Source organism: Chiloscyllium punctatum, chromosome 16, assembly GCF_047496795.1.
Source record: "Chiloscyllium punctatum isolate Juve2018m chromosome 16, sChiPun1.3, whole genome shotgun sequence".
Lineage (NCBI taxonomy): Eukaryota > Metazoa > Chordata > Chondrichthyes > Orectolobiformes > Hemiscylliidae > Chiloscyllium > Chiloscyllium punctatum.
In genome coordinates this window covers 91,473,405-91,486,538 of record NC_092754.1, presented here as the reverse complement: position 1 = coordinate 91,486,538, position 13,134 = coordinate 91,473,405, and positions in this window count along the sequence as shown.

The following is a 13,134-nucleotide window of genomic DNA, read 5'->3' as shown; positions in this document are numbered from 1 at the left end:
TCTCTCATCCTCCCTTTAACTAAATACTTCATTCCACTTGTCATTCCGATTATTTTAAGGTTATTTGCATTCTTTTGCAAAGTAATATAGTGTCTTTCTGTGTGTGTTTGAATGTGTGTGTGTATATGATAGAGAGAGAGAGACAGCGAGCGAGAAAGAGAAAGAATAATCCTCTGTAATCCCTGGATTACTCCCCGTGCCATGTGGAAAAGAGAGAAGGATGAGGAAGACACTAAAGCTTAACATGTTGTTAAAAATCTAGTTCAGGGGTGAGAGTTCCAGATTGTTGTATCATTGGGATCTCTTCCAGGACAGGTGGGGACCTGTACAAAAAAGACAGATTGTATCTTAACTGTACAAGCACCATCATCCTTGTGGGGATGTTTTCTAGTGCAAGTCAGATGGATTTGAATAAACCAGGAGAGTGAGAACCAAAGCAGAATATCAGGAACTGAACAGAAGGTTAGGTGAATAGGACATCAGGCACGGCCAGTCTAATGACCATGCCGAGAGAAGGAATCAAAACAGTGAGTTGGGAGTTGGAATAAATTATAGAGAGGAGGTGCAGGTTTTTCAGAGATTAACAAGTAAGGATGGAGAGTGTGGGGGATGTGAGGGAGTGAGGTGTGTGGGATCAGGGAGACAGTGCACAAGAAAATGTTAAATGGGAAAGAGGTTGGGCTGGGAAATTCCATGATAAACAACTGGCAGCAAAACACAGGAAAACTTGCTGCTTGTAAAAGTGAATACCTGGGAAAGAATTTATTATGCTTCAGATAAAGAACACCCTTATTGCTAGAGGTCTGTATTATAATGGAGGAAAAGCTGTCTTCATATTATGGCTGTCGCTTTACTAATGGTTGCATACAGCTAGAATAGTGTCAGTGTTGTTGTTGGACAGCATCCACTGAGAATATGAATTCCACTGGATGGTCCCAGAGATGGCCTCGGCTGCATTTGGTTGAGTGAGTGCTGAAGATGCATGAGATGATGCTGGTTTCTAATATAGCCACTTACTGAGTACAGTCAAAGGAACAAAGCAGCAACTGCCATTGTTAATTGTTTCAGAATATACCAGAGTGTTCATGGCTGCCACTGCAAAGAGTCATGCAATGAAAAACAGGCCTATCACGTCTGTGCCAGCAAGTGCATATCCAAAGACATTTTAAATGTTTGTGAGGTTACCTGCCTCAACCACCCATCGAGACAAAGCATTCCAGATTCATACCATCCTCTCAGTTCGAAACACATTCCACAAATCCTCTCTCAATCCCCTGACATTCACTTTAAAAGTGTGTCTCTTTGTTTTTGATCCTTTGACGAAGGAAAACAGCTGCTGTTTGTTCATCCCCTCCATACCCCATTTGCTCATGTACACCTGTACCTTAACTTTCCCAGCTGCAAAGAAAAAAGGAGCAAATTTAGCCCTCCTCTTTCATACTCACTTTTGAGTACTCACTTGTCTTGTTACTTCTGACTTGCATCTTCCCAAATTATCGGTGTTAAGTTTCATCAGGCCATTGCTCTGGCTATCTGAATAATCTGTTTCTATCCTTCTGTTGCCTAACACTTCCCTCCTGACTGTGATCCACCCCGCCCATCTTTGTGTCATCTATAACATTGATCATTATTTCACTGCTCCCCACCTCCACATTCTCACAATCGTCATTTCTGAATATCACAAACAACCAGTGATTTCCTTCCTGTTCGCCAGATGTTATTTAGATGATGATTGGACAATTACAGTTTCTTGCTTTTCCTATTTTGGTGAATTTATGAGTGATGTAGTTAACGCATTTTATGAGGGATCCACAATTAACATTTTCGACACAGAGTTGAATTCACCTTTTACACTCCGCCCCTCTGCATGTTTTGTTTATAAACATTGTAAATAATTTAGGATAAACTAGGATTTGGCATTTTGCGGTAGAACATTAGCATTTTGTGTGGCACTGTTCTTTGTAACATTCCCTGCAATACCCAGAGCTGAAGAAATTTTTCATCTGCAGGATGGACATGCACTCATTCATTGTTTGTTTTAATCAGCGAGTGTGATGAGGATAAATATTCAAATAAATTCTATATTATGGGCAAACTGCAGAAGATCAAATCATATTCTCATATCCACCTTGAATTGGAAGCAAATATATACTGTAAAAATAAAATCAAAAATATTGAAACACCACCGTAGGGGAGAAAGAAACATGTCTTCTGTACTTGATGGAGATATAGAAATATATAGCACATGTACAACCTGAACAAGAATCAAGTGATAGAAGAGAAAGTACAAGAAATCCTTTCTTAATTTTGAATGGAAACCAGATCCCGATTTTCTTGTACAGTGATGTTTTCTCATCCAATCTCACTTCCTCAAAAGCAAGCTTTTCCCTGTCACTAAAACTTCATCTGCCTTTCTTCCTCCTCTGTCCTACTCTTTTCTTACAGTCCTACTTCCCTTGCACTACCCCTCCTGCTGCTACATTCTCTTCCACTGATGATCTCCCTTCACACTCTTCTTCTGCCACTCCCCTGTAAGTTACACCAATTCCCCAGTTACTCCCACTTTCTCTGGCTATTCCTTCCCCATTTTGCTTTCCAACTGGGATGATGGGAGCTGCTGGCTTCTGGGCTGCTATTGAGCATCAGTGAATGATGAGATTGAGATGATCAATGTCCAATAGGAACTGACAATAGTTGTTTCTGTCACTGTCTGATGCACCGTAAACAGGGTGGTTTTGTTCCCCATGGTACAGAGTGGAGTGTCTTTCTGTCTCTCTGTCACAGCGCTTAACCAAACAGCCTCATCACAAATAGGACAAACCTCGCCTCATAGTCAGAAATCCATGCATCAGTTTTACCTTAAACATTGTGAGTAGAGTGAGCACATTGTTCTAACAGGCTGTGTACTGGCCTTTTATTCTTTATTCATTTAACTGATCTTCCAATATCAGTTGAGGTGAGGTCAGAGTAACTTGCATTGCATTAAAGTAGTATTTGACTCCTGTGACATCAGAGATCCTGAGTAAACTGTGGTCACTGGGAATCGCAGGAAATTTTGCACTGGTAATTTCCTCACTAAACAATAACACCTTCCCCAGAGCTATTGGGAATTCCAAATAAACTCTGCCCTTGCTAGTGCCTTCCAAAACCATTGATAATTTTTTCTTGTTAATAACATCAAGACTTATTATATTTTAAAGTTTGGTCTAAAGTCTCCGAAAAAAATAAGACCTTGCTGCTTGAGTGTCACTCCATTGAAATAAGGATGTTACAATAAGTATACCTTCCCAATTATAGTCAATCATTTACTTTCTGAGGTCTGATCGTGCGATATCAGTACCACTGAGATCAACGTTTTCTCTGTCCAGCAGAATCGCATTATATTGTCTAAAGACTGCACCACTCTACAATTCTAATTTATTCACCGGCTCATTCGTCATGCTAAACAGATGCACTGCTCACACAATTTGCAACAAGGTAGAGATGCCCTTGACCCTCTGGAACCTTCCTCCCCTCTCATACCTGCCCACTGACTCCATGCCCTCCCCCAGCTCCACCTCCTATCGTTTATTCACCGTCCCTCCTTAACTTCCACTCTCTGATGCTGAATGTTCTGTACTCAGCAAATATCTGAACATTACCTCTCTGTGCCCCCACTTTAAGGAATTTTAGGCATGACATTTAGTTGAGCTCTTCCGCTGCGTTCGCCTCAGTGCCCATTTCTTTCAGCAATATTCCTCTCCCTGTTCCAAATACGCCGTTACCCAGCTCCAACACTCTCCCTCCACCTGGACTCCTCCCTCTGGCCTTTACCTGAACTAAATCGGTTCGTTGAGAAATCTCAACTTGACATTGGTTGTCGTAATTTCTCTGCACTTGCCTCACCAAATCCATACTATCAATGTCCGAACAGCCTATACTCCATGTGCTTAGGTCCAACTCTGACTGTGTTATTCAGCCTGTGCTGACAAGGGTGGTGCTGCTATTGTCTGGTGGACTGACCTCGACATTGCAAAGGTTGAACGCCCACTCTCAGGTACTGCCTCTAATCTCCCCCTAGACCATGACCCTACCATGGCACATCAGGCAATTGTATCAACTCCGATAACTGACCACATTTCATTGGAGATTTCTGCCCCACTCGCCCCACGCCCCTAACTGCCCCCGAGCTGATAATCCTCTGATAGCAGAGCTCGCTTCTATCTCCTCTCAAAAGTTCACAAACAGAACAGCCCAGGCAGACCCATTGCTTCAGCCTGCTCCTGCCACACAGAGGAAGTGCACGGATACACACTTGGGCCCCAGTTATGCCTGTTTCTTCCTGGGGAACATCGACCATTCCCTGTTCCAGTTCTACTCCAGCACCCATCCACAAATCTTTGTCCGATACACAGATGATATCATCGCTGCTGCATCTCTCTCTTGTCCGGAATTGGAAAAGTTCACCGATTTCACTTGGAATTTGAAACTCTCCATCACTTTCACCTGGTCGATCTCTGGCTCCTTACTTTCTTTCCTCAACATTTTTGCTTCCATTTCTGGGGATAGCCAGGCAACTGATATCCAGTATTATCCCACCGACTCCCACAGGTTCCTGGAGTATACATCCTCACACCTGGTTTCCTGCAGAGACTCAATTCCATTCCCCCAGTTCCTCCGTCTCCACCGCATTGCTTCTGCTGATACTAAATTCAATAAGGAAGCCTTTCAAATGTCCACCTTGTTCCTCAATCAAGGGATTCCTCATCACTGTTGTCAACAGGGTCCTCAAGTGAATCTGACCCATCTCCTGCACTTCTAGCCTGCCCCTCCCCTTCCCTCTCGCAACGGAGTTTCCCTTACCCTTGCCTACTATCCCAGCAGCATTCACATGCAGAGGATCATCAGCCCACATTTCCCCCACCTTCAGCGAGATGCCCCACCTGCACATATTCACCTCTCCTCCATTGTCCACCTTCTAGAGGGATTATTCCCTCCAGGATACACTGGTCTACTCTTTATTCACTCCCACCACAGGTCCACTTCACTTTCCCCTGCCGGAGGTTTGACACTTTCCCATTTACCTCCCTCCTCATCAGTATCAAAGGGCCCAACTGTACCTTCGAGGTGAAGCAGCACCTTACCAACATTTCCCACAATCCAGTCTACCTCATGCGCTGCTCACAATGTGGTCTCCTCTACATTGGGGAAATGAAGGGTAGACTGGGTGACCGCTTCACAGAACATCCAAGTTGGACCGCTGCAGATGACTCTGAGCTTTCAGTTGCCTGCCAGTTGAACAGCCCATCCTGTTCCCTGACCAATATCTCTGTGTCAGGCTTGCTGCAGTGTTCCAGGCAAATTCAACGCAAGCTAAAAGAACTACACCTCATTTTCCATGTGTGGACTCTGCAGTCCTTTAGACTCAAAATCAAGTTCAATAATTTTCGGGCCTGAAATCCCCAATGTCCTAGCCCCCTATCCATACACCAGGCCGAGTTGTCACATAGCCTTCCATTACTCACACCCTATTGTTAGTTACTAACAGTCTCCATTAAGAGCTATCCAGTCTCTTCTGCATATAAACCAACATTTTCCGTGTTACTATCAGTTCTGAGGAAGGGGCACTGGACCTGAAACGTTAACTCTGATTTCTTTGCACAGATGATGCCAGACCTGCTGAGCGATTACAGCACCTTCTGTTTTGTTTCAACATTTTCATCGCAAGGTCTCACAATGCAATACGTCATCGATATTTAGAGCCCTGTCAAACATAGGAACTTTGTAATTTCTCATTTAAAATCAATAACAAATTACTCGAGATTCAACTAAGATAACAGCTTTGCTGCTATCATTCAGATCAGACACTTTGTCACAGTTCAGAAAGAAGAAAGAAATCAAAAGAGCTGAAGCGAAACTCAGTAAATCTGGCAACATCTGAACAGAGATGCAAAAAATTAACCTTTCATTCTAATAGGACTTTTCAGAACAGTGTCACATCATATTACATATGTTAATTCTGCTGCTCTCTGCAGACACATCCTCACGTTTTTTGTTTATCCAGCATTTTCTGTTTGCATTTCATGTTTCCATTATCACTTTATTGCATGTTTCTTGACAGGTCTACATGTTGACCTTGGTAATGTTTGGACAATGTGGTACTTTCATGTTTCTATTACTGTTGGTGTGTCTGTGATACCTGAATTACAGCCGAAATCTGTCTCTTCCTTAAGATCGAAAGTAAAAAGAAAATCTCAACATCTTGTAAATCTCAGGAAATCTATTTTGTTTGACAATACATTTTAAAGGCAGCTGAACTTCATGAAAGAATAGCAATAGATTTTTGATGATGGAACACTTGTGTCCTTCATTGAACAAGCTTGTCTCCCCAATCTCCAAAAGCTTTCAATGCATAACATAGAATTATTACAGCAAAGGTGGTGAAAACTCAGCTCATTGTCTTTTCCAGTTTGGAATGAGCGATATTTCTACTGTCATTCTCTTGTATTGTCTCCACACCTCTGTACATTTTGTTGTTAGCATCTGCTTTTAATTGTAAGAATCCTGCCAGATATGAACAACATGATCAATCTCAAACAAAAACAGACGTTGGAGGGAAAGCTCAGCAGATCTAGCCGTATCTGTGAAGAGACATCAAAGTTAATGCTTCAGATGCGGTGACACTACTCAATCTATATTCCCAATGATGAAATGGTGTGTATATATAATATAGTTCACTTTATCACATTTAAAATTATTCTGTTCACTTCACATTGTCATTGAGCATTACATATCCCAAGCGTTGGCTCGTTCCTTGTTGTGAACTATATTTAATTCTATCTGACGTTAAGAGTGATGATGACTGGGGAATATCATTGTACTCCCCATGCAGTCTCCACAGCCACTATCCCCATTCCGCCCGATCTACTCGGTAAATCTGACTTATTAATTCATAAGTCTTAATGAATAAGTTCACTTTTGGTTTTGGGCTGAGGGGAAAAAAGGTGAAAAATTATTGCTTTACAGCAAATAAAACTGCATTAAGATGTTTGTCAATTTGTATAAATTAATTACTGAAGCATATTCTATATGGAAGGTCCAACGTTTCTTTATTAGAGCAGTGAGAGGACCATTCAGAGAAGTCCACACTTCCTGTCTATGTTCAGGGCAATTGTGCCCAGTGACAGTCTGTTGGCTGGGGTTTGTTCCCGTGAAGGAGAGATCAGCACAGTAACAACATCCTGACTGTGTTTCTTTATTTTGTGGAGGGGCAGAGATTCCGGGTATGATGACGACAGCATTGCAAACGTACATCAAGGCAGGATATTCTAGCCTGCGATCAGAAAACTTCCATCATTCTCCCTCACAACTGACTTCACTCGAGGAATTGGCGATGGGAGATGTGACCAATAGCCAGCAATGTCAGAATCCAGTCCAGTCCAGTCCAGATATGTTGTGAACTGAATGTGCTGTATTGAAAGCTAGACCTGTTTGCTCAGTGACCGCGATTGATGTCAGTCTCCATGCATTGTATCTGTGTCCTATTGGTGAGGAGCTTCACTCAGTGCGCTGTCCCAGTGTAGGAGCAGATGCATCAGCTCCAACAGTAACAGACATCAGCAGCTGGAGAGACGTGGAGAGGACAGATCTGAATCTGCGAACAATGGACTGGATAATTACACAAATGGAGAGGAGGCTTTCCTTGGATCTTTTCAAAATTTCCCTCTGTAGGAAATGTCTACCTTATCGGATATTAGTGGCGCTGATTGGGCGGAGTGGAGAATGTGTTACTCCTGGTGGAGGAGCGACGCTCCGAAATCTAGTGTGCTTCCAATTAAACCTGTTGGACTATAACCTGGTGTTGTGTGATTTTTAACTTTGTACACCCCGGTCTAACAGCGGCATCTCCAAATCATAACCTATTCTCGCTATTGTTGGTGTTCTCTACCTCTGTCCATTCATTAAGCCCATAAACAATTTTAAACTTCATTGCAATTTCTATTATCTATATTTGCCAATGAAAAAAACTTTTATCTTCAATTTCAATTGCAGTTTCCATTCATCTGAATTGCAGACCAATCCCTTACAAACATCTGAGAACAAAACTGTGCACAACCTCGAGATCTCTTATTGCCCTGAATTGATTTATGTATCTTGTTCTCTCTGTCACGAACCCTGTCGACTACCAGGTCATAATATCCCCAGTCTCCATCTCTGCGTCAGTGCTGTGGCTGAACAAACCATTGTCTGCTCGTTGGTAAAATTCAGACTTTATGTTTCAAGCTCTCTTCTGGCCACTTTTCCAGTTACAAGTATTTCAATCACAAAATTGTTCTTGTCTCAGACGTTCCTTCATGATTAGGACAATGTATCAGAGTAGGAATGTCGCTGGATGTAATTCAGGAGCAAAGCTTATTAAACGAAAGACATTGTTTCAAGCGATTTGTTTCAAGTCCTACCACAGCTGATGGCAGAACTAAATAAAAATGATAAGAATTGGAATAAAAGTGAATTTCACGAAAAACAACTATAAAACCACATTTTGTCTGAACATTTTCCTGTTTCACTGATGACCTTCGGTAAAGAAATCTAATGTTACTACCCGTTCTGGGTTAAGTGTGACTTCAGACCCATATCAGTGTGCTTGACTTCATATTGGCTTGTGGAATGTCGTCAGAGTCAGGACAATTAGTGATGTTTAACAAATGTTGCCCTGGGCAGAGATGCCGACTTCCCATGGAATAACAAATTTGAAGGTTAAACAAATTTGAAAGATGCTGGAGATCTGAAATTGCATAAATAATGCAAGGAAAAGATCAGAAAGTGCTGGGAAGCTTTTCTGAACTGAAAGCAGCTGGAAAATAGTGTGAACAATGCTGGTGACAGGGAAGTCAGCTTTGAAGGGCAGGAGGAGTGAGTTGAATCGATAGAGAAAGAGAGAGATAGAAGACAAAGAGCAAACAAAGGGAATGATGATCAGCTGGGATGGAAATAAAATGTGAGAATCACCTCATTTATTTTTAACTTTTCAAATCTTCCTGAATATCACGCCCATGCTGCTACACGTATCCCCCGCTTTTAAAAAATTCGCATTTTGCCATTTCCCTTTCCGAAAAACCTCCATTAGGTCCTGTTTTCACTAATCAAAAGAAATCCGAAGAGGATTTTCACTTTTAACAAGAAAATTAAATTTTCCCCACATAAATTAATGATCTCTCACTTTATACCATATCAGCTTATGAAAGGCTTTGTCGGAACACTCTACTTTCAGATACCGAGGGCAATCTCTATCTATCTAAGATCATGTTTAAAGTGATTTGATCCGACCTGTCTGTGTTCCCTGAGTGTCGTCATGTTCTTATATTTATTAATGGGATATAGGTATCGCTGGCTGGGCCAGCATTAGTTCACTTTGTTGATTGCCCTTGAGAAGACCTTGAGCCTCACAGGGCACTTACACAGAGTGAGGCGGACAAGGTGACAGCAACACAGGAGCAGTGCGATTCAAGATCGAATTTAGCAAGATTAACATTATTTGAAAAATTAGAGATGTCAATTCGCCAGTGTAATTAGGGTGGGGAAGAAAGTGTTCCTGAGCATACTGGTCCATGTTTTCAAGTCTCTGTATCTCCTCCCTTTTGGAAGAGGTTGTGGGAGATCATTATCAGTTTGGGAGAGATATTTGATGTTGCCAGCCATTCGCTGACAATGAGAAGTATAAATGGATGGAAGGTTTTCCTCCATGATATTTATGGGCTGTGCACAAAACCGTCTGTAGTTTCTTATGGTCCTGGGAAGAGCAGTTACCGTCACACTATTATGCACGTGAATAGAATGCTTTCAGTTGCCAGTATGCAGAGCACTGGGAGAAGGCAGTTCCAAAATATTTAGATGTAAGAATTGGTTGTTCAATGGAGATCCAAGTTCTGGTTGCTGTTTTGACAACAATTGAAATTTAACCAATAAATTTAAATTATGTTTAAGATACCAAAACATAATTGAATTTATTGTATTTCTAACATCCAACCAAAGAGCCATCACATGCTTCAAAAGAATAGAGAAGCCATCACTATCACAACGAGAGAGAAAGAGATGGACATGTAGAAGGAGAGAGAGAACACGGCGAGGCAAACAGAAGGACAGTCAGTAAAACAGAGAAAGGAAACAAAACAAGAAACAAACATTCACAAGAACAGGGAGAAGGGGAGATAGTAAGTTATGGGAAAGAAACAGAAGACAGATAAAAGGATAATACTAGGAAACAGACAGTGTGAGAGAAATAGTGAGATACAAAGCACACAGGGAGTGGGGATGGGGTCACAGTGTGCTGGGGGTGGTGAATGGGAGGTTCTGGGGCTGTGGACCAGAGACAGGTGGAAGTGAGCACTGTTGTAACTGGGGGAAGGGAGGTGAGGATTTACTTTGACCTTTACCAAGAAATGCAGACAAAGCATAGTAAACAATGATGTACAGAACAATGGCTATAAAATATGTTTGAGAGCCATGCAGGTTACGATGCACAGGGCGTGTGCGAGGCGAGATCAGCAGGAACAAGATCAGCATTATCTGAGATTAGGGAGTCCACTCATCAGTCTAATAACAGTCAGGAAGAAGCTGTTCCTGAACCAGCTGATCAGTGTTTTCAAGCTTCTGTACCTTTTAGTCTGAGGGAAGAGGTTGGAGGAGACCATTACTGGGGTCTGATGGGTCATTGCTAATCTTATAACAAAGAACATTCCAGCACAGAAACAGGCCATTCGGTGGTCCGAGCCTGCGCCGATCCAAATCTTCTATCTAAACCTGTCGCCTATTTTCTAAGGATCTGTATCCCTTTGTTCCCAGGCCATTCATGTATCTTTCCAGAAACATCTTAAAATAAACCACTGGTCACAGTTCTCAATTTTGCGAAACTCCCTCCCCTTACTATTCTCTGCCTCCTGTTGCCCAGCCAGTTCTTTATCCACCAGCTCGTGCATCATGTGACTTCACTTTCGACATACCCCAACCATGGGGAAATATACCAAACGCCTTCCTGAAGTCCACGTACATGACATCTACAGTGCCTCCTTCATCAATCAACTTTGTCACTTCCTCAAACAATCTATTGATTTGGTAAGACATGACCTTCTCTGCACAAAACCATGTTGCCTATCACTGATAAGACTATTTTCATTCAAATAAGAATAATTCCAATCTCTGGACCCTGTCTTTGTGGAGTTTTTTACAATCTCCCCGTGTCTGCATTGGGAGAATTAACTCGTTTCTCTCTTCATAGTATGTTTCTATGTTTGTTTCAGGTTTCTGCCATCTGCAGTATATTTACTTGTATTTGATGGAGAATTGCTACAAATATGACGGGTTTATTGTAAAAGTGGCACTGCACAAGGCCACTGCACAACAGGCAACAGGAAGAGATAAAGGATTATTCTGCACTGTGTCCTTCGCAGGAGCAGCTTGTCTCTCCAGGCACCTGATGTCTTTATTGTGCTGAAGTCTTCATAGTGGTTCAGAGAGCTTCAGAATTAATAGAGCACTGAACGAGGCCGTTTAGCCAATTGTACAATTTGAAAACAGAGTGAACTGTGTGTGCGTGAGAGAGAGAAAAATTAACAGAGAAAAAGGAAGTGCAGAGAGATAAAAGGAATGGAGGGAAAATGAAGCGACAGAGTGAGTGAGAGCAAGGGGTGTCAGACGAGTATGAAGTTAGATCAGAAGACAGCATGAGGACAAACATACAGAAATTTTATTTAGAAATTCCCACAGACTGCAAGCCCTTTGTCTGGTGCCGGACCCTGTGAGCACCATGCTGCCATCCCAGATCATTTATCGCCAATAATTTCACAGAACCGTGTTGCTGACTGCTGAACAAGTTCCAAAATAACAATAGATTGGTTCCAGGGAGAAGATGAATTAATTTAAAAATTCTGGGCCAACTAGACAATGTGTGAGACAGGGCGAGAGAGTCTCAGTGAGGGGGATCACTGACTGGGGGGAAATCAGTACCTCAGCTGTGGGTCAGATAATGACCAATAAAGCTTGAATACCTCGTCCGTGGTTTTGTAATTCACATTTCAATTCATATAGCTCCACATCGTAAGTGAATTTTAACAGATTTGTCTCTTTGTATTTTTCATGTTTTGGTATGTGCTGAAACGCTTGTTTTTTGTCCCAGTATTTTGTGTTGAATAAACACATTTTATTGTTGTGGTTCTGTTCGCCGAGCTGGGAATTTATGTTGCAGACGTTTTGTCCCCTGTCTAAGTGATATCCTCAGTGCTTGGGAGCCTCCTGTGAAGCGCGTCTGTGATCTTTCCTCCGGCATTTATCGTGGTTTGAATCTGCCGCTTCCGGTTGTCAGTTCCAGTTGTCAATTGCAGTGGTCAGTATATTGGGTCCAGGTCGATGTGCTTATTGTTTGAATCTGTGGATGAGTGCCATTCCTCTAGGAATTCCCTGGCTGTTCTCTGTTTGGCTTGACCTATAATAGTAGTGTTCTCCCAGTCGAATTCATGTTGCTTGTTATCTGCGTATGTGGCCACGAAGGATAGCTGGTCGTGTCGTTTCGTGGCGAGTTGGTGTTCATGGATGCGGATCGTTAGCTGTCTTCCTGTTTGTCCTATGTAGTGTTTTGTGCAGTCTTTCCATGGGGTTTTGTACACGACATTGGTTTTGCTCATGCTGGGTATCGGGTCCTTCGTCCTGGTGAATTGTCTGAGAGTGGCTGTTGGTTTGTGTGCTGTTATGAGTCCGAGTGGTCGCAGTAGTCTGGCTGTCAGTTCAGAAATGTTTTTTTATGTATGGTAGTGTGGCTAGTCCTTTGGGTTGCGGAATGTCCTCGTTCCATTGTCTTTCCCCTAGGCATCTGTTGTTGAAATTGCACTGGATCATCAACGCCACACTCTCAGGAATCCGATTCACTAGAGAGGAAGAAAAGGGCAACCAACTCCCATTCCTAGACGTAATGGTACAGAGAACACCGAACGGAGAATTCACCACAAAGGTTTACAGGAAAGCCAAAAACACAGACCAAATCCTGAACTACGAAAGCAATCACCCCAACACACACAAAATAAGTTGCATCGAGACACTATTCAAAAGGGCCAGAACACACTGCAGTACACCAGAACTGCAAAAAGAGGAAGAGGAACACTTATA